The sequence below is a fragment of the Rhopilema esculentum genome, unplaced genomic scaffold (assembly GCF_057945365.1).
Source record: "Rhopilema esculentum isolate cy_ngs unplaced genomic scaffold, ASM5794536v1 HiC_scaffold_24, whole genome shotgun sequence".
Lineage (NCBI taxonomy): Eukaryota > Metazoa > Cnidaria > Scyphozoa > Rhizostomeae > Rhizostomatidae > Rhopilema > Rhopilema esculentum.
This window is the reverse complement of record NW_028300835.1, coordinates 298,863-306,367: the sequence shown is the minus strand read 5'-3', so window position 1 is coordinate 306,367 and position 7,505 is coordinate 298,863. Positions and strand designations below refer to the sequence as shown.

The 7,505-nt window shown below is 36.3% G+C and overlaps 1 protein-coding gene across 1 annotated transcript in view; it reads left to right on the top strand.

Moving 5' to 3' along the window:
* The window catches only part of LOC148957470 (uS5 assembly chaperone PDCD2L-like), a 49,735-nt gene that overhangs the window by 33,377 nt on the left and 8,853 nt on the right, over positions 1-7,505 (top strand). The window lies entirely within an intron of this gene.

Below are 7,505 nucleotides of genomic sequence, written 5' to 3'. Positions count from 1 at the left end.
TTACCATCAAATACCTAAACAACACTCTTGCCACTAGGAAAAACCTCTGCAAATGGTCAATTACTCAGTCATTTGCCTGCTCTTTCTGTCTCCAATCAGAATCATTACAGCACATAGTCTCTAGCTGCAAGAATTATCTTGAACATGGTAGGTATACCTGGAGACATGATTCTGTACTTCTATATTTGGCTAAAATCCTTTCAACACCTAGAAACAGCTCACTTTACGCCGACCTGCCTTCATTACTATCACCTTCTTCAATCACAGGCGACTCCTATCGAACAGATCTTGTCTTCGTAACTGAAGATCGAATCCTTTACATGCTAGAGCTTACTGTTGGGTTCGAAAGCAACATCGACGAAAACAGTACTCGAAAAGCTAGGAAATATAGCGACCTTATCAAGGAACTGAGCCCTGCCTATAAATGTGTTACCTTTGTTAACCTTTCTATGAGTGCCCTTGGCATTCTGGGAACCTCATCTACCTCTCTTTCTGACATGCTACACCAACTTAATTTTGACTCAAATCAAACTAAATCCATCTTGATGAAATTCATAAACATTTCTATCCACTGCACCTACTATATCTTCTGTCGTCGAAACAAACCATGGCTAAGCCCCGAACTAACTGACTTTTAAATGTTGTAATGCAGATAAGCCAATTATATGATGCCTGTAAAAGCGAGTCGTATAATTGTAAATTTAAAATGTATTCAATGAAAATGAGATGTTTAAAAAAAATGAATACCCCACCGTATGTTAGGTATCGTCGCCTATAAACTGAATTTCTTTTTTTTCATTTTTCATCGTAATTTAAGCTTCAGATTTCAGGTTGAAGCAACAATGACTATAAGTTGATATCAAAAGTTTATGTGTGATAATATCAAGCAAGGGTGTCTCGAGTCGAAATAACTCTGAAAAAGCTTCCGATACAGTTGCCCTTCTGGTTTTAAAAAAACCAACAGATAGCTCATATTTTTACAGAGTGTACATAGCTACATTTTTAGTTTGTTTGGGGTAGAGCATGATGCAATAATGGTGATTGTCAATTAGACAGGTTTTGTTGTTTTTGACAAACTTTTTCTTTGTTTTTGAGTCTCGGACTTTTTTAGGGATTTCATTCGAAATTTTTAAATCCTGAGTTTATGCTTCGTTTCTTTCTTTGCTCATTGTTTCCACTCTTGAGGTAACCACAAGAACATAATTGTTCATGGAGTGAGACTTATACAAGTTCTATTGGACAACAGCACCAATAACTGTTTTGAGTTTAGCTTTTTATGCTTATAAAGGCACTTTATCCCGACGAACTTCGATGGCCATTTTATTTCCCATTGCTTGGACTACACAATAGATATGCTAACACAGTATCAAATCGGCAACGAATAACGTATTTAATTCTCAACATTTTCTCAACTCAATCAAAAATGCACCGAAGAGGGCAGAGCTTATTATTAACTCTTAAAGGCTGAGGCCTTGATCAAACTTCGCATTTTACATGTGTCGAATACAATGCAATTTTATTCGATTTGTATGCTATCCGAAAAAGGCTTCACGTCAAACGTCGAATTTAATGTGTCGAATATAATAAAATAGCCTTTTTGACAAGGTGCGCAGAATCAAGGCTAGTGAGAAACCATAAAATCTAACCATGCGCAAAAGACACCTAATTTGCACAGTACAGAACTTATACAACAACTAGCTTCGTTACGTCTTCCCTCAGATTGTTTAAAACACTTCTGATCCATGGTCTGTCATCTAGCTAACAGTTTCTTACAAACTTTCATAAATGTTTAGCTCAACGGACATCTTATTCCGATTGAATTTGTGTTTATCTTGTTGCAATCCGTGGCAAAATGGCGCCAATAAATAATGTACACATGGCAATGTTATTGCATATTATCAAAAGATAGACGGAAAATGATAGAACAAGCACTATATCGCGATTGTAAGAAGACGTATTTTATAAAAACTTGTATCATGATCCTTTTAGCGCCCCAGCGCAAGAACACATCACGGGTTTGTTATACATCTTGCAGAATACTCTCAAGGACAAATGCAGCGTGTTTGAAGATGGTGTGGGAAGGGTAAAGTGAAAAGAGATTCAAAGAGACATGTAGAATAAACATTTAAAATATATCTTTCAAAGAACATTCAATAGGCAACGCATTTCGAAACGATCCAACCCACGGCGTCTTCATTTTCGTCGGTTAAGAAAAAAACGTGTATTTTGTGCACTTTGGGCATGAATTGCAAATATCGGCCAACGTGAAAGTACTCAAACACTCAATTTGCAAGGCCAATCAACTTTTACGCATGCTCAGTCTCGATATCGGCTTTTAATTGATTATTCTAATGATGTACTTAATTATGCATTATATTCGACACATGTAAAATGCGACGTTTGAATAGAAATCGCACCAATGTCGCATAATGCGACAGGGTATGGCGAATAAAACCATTGTACTCGACTAAAATTGAATACATGCAGATAATTCAAATCAAACGTCGCATTTTACATGCACTTGATTCACTAATTGTATTCGACACATGTAAAATGCGACGTTTGATCCAGGCCTGACTGACGGAATTGAGATGAATCTTTAATGCTCAATAACTTCTTGAACCACCATATTCATGCATAGAATCAATCATCTTTTGGCACCATTACTTACTCCTACGGTAAAACTTTTTTAGAAATTGGAATAAAAAAGAAACTTCTGCCCTGCAACGCCATTCATTTTCTAGATAATATCAAATTTTGGTCAAATTATTTTCCTTATACAGGATGTAGTTTGAAACAGAAATGCTGGATTTTAAAAACCTTTCCCCTTTTATACAAACGATATTATTTTCTTTACTGAAACCTTTCGCCGAGAGTTTTGGACAACTTTAAAGACGAAAACATTCTATCTGGCTTATCTTTTGATCAAAATAAAAAATCATGGAATTGATTTTACCAAACATATGGCTATGAAATATTATATCCTAAAAACTGTTTGTAGACCAGAAACATTCTGGGTAGTTCTCTTCAGTGACAGTTCACTGTACCAGAATGCTGTCGTCGATTATATATGTATTGAATAAGGCTAGAAGTTTCAAGACATCGATTTTCGCTACTTCGGGGCAAGTTTAAAACATATATCAAAGTCGCAGAAAAGTAATGCTAAAAAGTATTGAAAATACTGAGTGACGATAAACATTAGTCTACAATTACAAATTTAAATGAATCGTTCTTTATTAAGCATGTAAAAATCTAGTTGATAGAAGGATATACAACATTTTGATTGAGATATCCTGTCTATCATTTATAAAGAGTTTTGTTGCTAACTGAATCGGGAAAACCTACATGAAAACAAAGTTGTTAACAAGGCAGTTAAAAGATAATGTCAGAGTAAAGGTCTTTGATAAACATATGTTCTTTTTGTTGTTAAAATTATCATTTATACAAGTTAGAAATTATTTGTTTTGTAAGTGCTTTACTGTAAGTGTTTTACTGTCTAAATCTATTAATTAACAAGGATAAATAATATGAGGTCGTAGCGTCACTTTCCATCATTTTTGAAACATGTAAAACAGTTTCTTGTACAATCCCAATGGAAGCTTGTGTTTATTATTATTATGAAACCTGTTCATTAACCTGTACTGGATATGCAGGCCATTCGCACGCTTGCTTTTATCAGCGGAGAAATGCGCAATTGGTGAACTGGCCTTCTCGTCAAAGTACTGAGGTACATCCAGATGAGGTTGACTCCTGTAATCGCCGGTGAAGGTGTCTTCTTTCCACCCTGGCTGGTTCTTGCTCTGTCTTGCAAGCTGTTCCTCATCACTGATTCTTTTTGTTTCTTCTAAGATGTTCTTAATGTCTTGTTCACTGCCAAAGGAAGCACCACTCTTTTCGAATTCGTCATCAAGCAGCCTTAGATTTTCCAAGGCGGTTGACTCATCTGGAATATCTAGAAGTGTGTTTTCAACGCTTTTACTACCAATAGAGTCAATCGGTTTACTGGTCACCACCCCAGCTAGTAGAAAAATTGCCCACATAGTCGTCATATTGCTTTCAGCCAACCTTTGAAGAAAATTTATCATAGTACTTTTAGCCAACCTTTATCATATCATACAACGTAGTATTTAAACTAGTAAAGAATCGTTATTATGTGTGCACATATCATATGTGAATTTGAATAATCAAAAGATTACACATAGGAGACAGAATCTATTCATCAGAAAGGACCTGGAGACAGGATTTGATGAGAAATATTCTGAACTATTAAGCTGCTTGTGTAGTTTCCCAAAAGACATAGGTTCTTGAAAAAAGAAATAGATTGTGGAGAGCGGAAAAAGTCAAATGGTAGAGTGGATGGACTTATGAACAGTGGCATGGTTTAACATTGATTCAGAGAAAAGGCAGAGCATCTGCTGGAATCTGCTTTGACTTTTGATGAAGACATGCAGTGATAATCTAGTGATGGAAATTGCTGGTGTGTGTTGGGGGGGGGAGGGGGGGGGGGGGCAAGCGTTCCAAGGGTAAGAGTTTCAATCCTTAATTCACTTGCAACTTTCTACTTTTTGGCATTACAATGACTTAATAGTGCAGTAACCGAGAACTGAGGGACGTCTTATTGAAATTGCCCCGAATTCAATATAAATTGTGACAGCGCCCAACTATGTATTCGGAAATCATACAAACGATAGCTTTTTGTATAGTCACCTTTTTGAGATCTTCAGCATCCCACAGAGTATGCGTATATATTAACAAATATCTTATGATAAGATAACCAATGGTGTCAAGGGGAGTCAATACGAAAATCGATCACTTTTTAAGGAATTCCTTATGATTTCTAATATGGATTTAGCCACGTGACTTATAGACAGCGGAGCAGTTGATTCAATTAAACTTCAATCAACATAGCAAGTAAAGGTACTACATAGATTAGAAAAATTTGTAGAAGACTTACCCTTCTCTGAAGTAGACAGTTCTATCAGTGCTGATGAGTTGGTTGATTTAAACTAACAGTGTGAGCAAAGTTTCTTTTAATCACTTCTAGATGGCAATTAAAATTAAATTCTAGTACCCTTGCAATGAGAATAGAGGACATCCACCTTCTGGTAACACATTGATTGACATTTTCGTACGATTGGGCATTAAAACAGGTGATTTTCATAATAAAATTGCCATTTTGATATTGAGTTTATCGAATTAAGGGCTTTCTGTTTACTTCATTACACACATCTGCATGCTCTTCCTAGAGATCCAGGTGGCTTTTATAATGCATTGCTTCATCTGCCATAATTTTGCTCGGGTAACAATAGATCAATATGTCCGATAATGCCATTTTTATCTGATTGATCACGTAGTTATGAAAGAGTATCTAGAATGTAGCAGCAATAAGAGAGATTTGCGTTTTGCTATCCATCATGTCGCGATTCACTGCTGTTTGCGTTGTTATTTCTTGTTTTTGAAATTGCTCCTAAAGTTTACCCTGTAATTGAATTTTTCACCCTATTAATTAAATGCTCTGTCTTCTTTAAAACACACATTCATGTACATAATGCGGATAACTGTTCTTTGGGCAAGGTTATTGCCAGGGACTGTAAAAGCGGAGGTTTGTGGTGGCTTGAACCCCAAACGTACCCCTAAACTGTGATTTTAGCCATAAAGCATACAATGAGCAATCTTGCCCTTTACTTTAGGCATATTCATTTCCCCCTTAAAGAAGGCCCCACCTGTGGTTATAGGCTCTGTGGTCCGTGGCTACTGCCCTCTGCCCTCTACCTTGCGTGTAAGACTTTGATAAGACTTTGATGCCAAGAAATGGATTGAAAGATGTCCATCTATAGAAGTTCTATTTATTCCGAAATTTTTCCTTCTTTACGTTAAGGTTTACTATGGTAAAAATGAGCCGAGATTTGATTGCCTTTCATACTTTACCTTCAGACTTCAAAGTTGGCATGTTGCTCAAATGCATGGACAGGTATACCGTGTATTATCTAGGCTTTATTACGACTGTCATTACTTAGAAGCTTGTTTTTTGCGTCATAAACGTTTAAAGGTGGAAATTTCCAAGCTGCAAATTTCCTCAAATTTTTCAAAGAAAAATAAAAACTGCACTATTTAGATTTAATTAATTCGCTTTACAAAAGCCTTACCATATTTCCTCTAATTAACGCCGCCCTCTATTGAACTCATTTATCTTGAAAAGCGGCTTTCCTCAGAAAACACACTACTATTCGAAAACTATGAAAGTTTTTATGTCATAGAGACAAGGACTCTGACGGAGACAGAGGTATTGACATTCCTTGACATTTATTTGAGGTATTGACGTTCCAAGTCTGTTTTTATCTTTTTTCATCGCATTTTTCATTTGAAAAACTTTTCATTTTGTTTTGAACGCCGCCCTCTGATAATCGCCGCCCTCTATTGAACGCCGCATCCAAAATTTGGAGTTTGTAATAAACGCCGCAGCGTTCTTTCGATGATATAAGGTATTTTTCTTCCCACTATAAGAATGGTGTCCTAGGCTCGTGATTTTATGCAAGAAACATGTTTGAGTACACATATTGAAGTATCCTGTCAATGGATTTCCGTAAAACCATTAACTGAATTGATTCATCGATTGTCTCAGACATCCTTCTCCACTCTTTTTTCTATGTCATTTATCTATATACTTCTGCATGTTTTGCCCCTTCTATTTTCTCTTTCATAGTTCCAGGTTCATTATGAGTATTATGATTTCATTGCCTTCAACATTAGAAACTTTATGGCCGTGTTGATATTTGGTGATTGGAGAATGTTTTCAGTTGCTGTTTTTCCTATTTTGTACTAATAGATTATCCTGTATAAAAGTTTGATTTATTATTAGTTATTTTTATTTTCAAAGTCTGTTATACGTGGAGGCAACACTCAGCCTTGCTCTTCCTTGCCAACTCTTTACATGCCCTTAAAGAGTCATCTCTTTTTCCTGATCGCAATCAGGGGCATCGCCAAAGGCAAGCTGCGGTCCCCCCCCCCCCCCCCAACAATTTGTCCGTCTGCACATTAAGGATTTTTGCGGGCAAAAGAAGAAACTTTTATACCCACCCTGGAAACTTTCTGCAACAATTGTAAGGTATTAACTTTTCCTCAGTCTATAAGAGTATTTATCTTTTGACCACACCCTTAAAAAGTGGGACACGCCCTTTTTTGTCGGCAAAGAGCACTTCTTTACCCCTCCAAAAATATTTTTTGGCTTCGCCCCTGATCTCAATACATGCTCCTATCCTTCTGTCACCACTGTATAACAATTATAATCTTTATTCTTGAACGTCCTAGTGGTTTCAAAACTATTCTCAAAATTAATGCGGAGAGAAAAATACTTTCTTTCGTCCTTCGATATAAGACTTTTCTTCTTCAATTTACTAAGTACATTATCCAGCGAGCTTCGCAATTTTTCCATAAGTTATGATTTTGCTGCTCTTAGCATTATTTTAGGTTTGGAAACAAAGTATCGGATTTTTTTCTTAACCTTT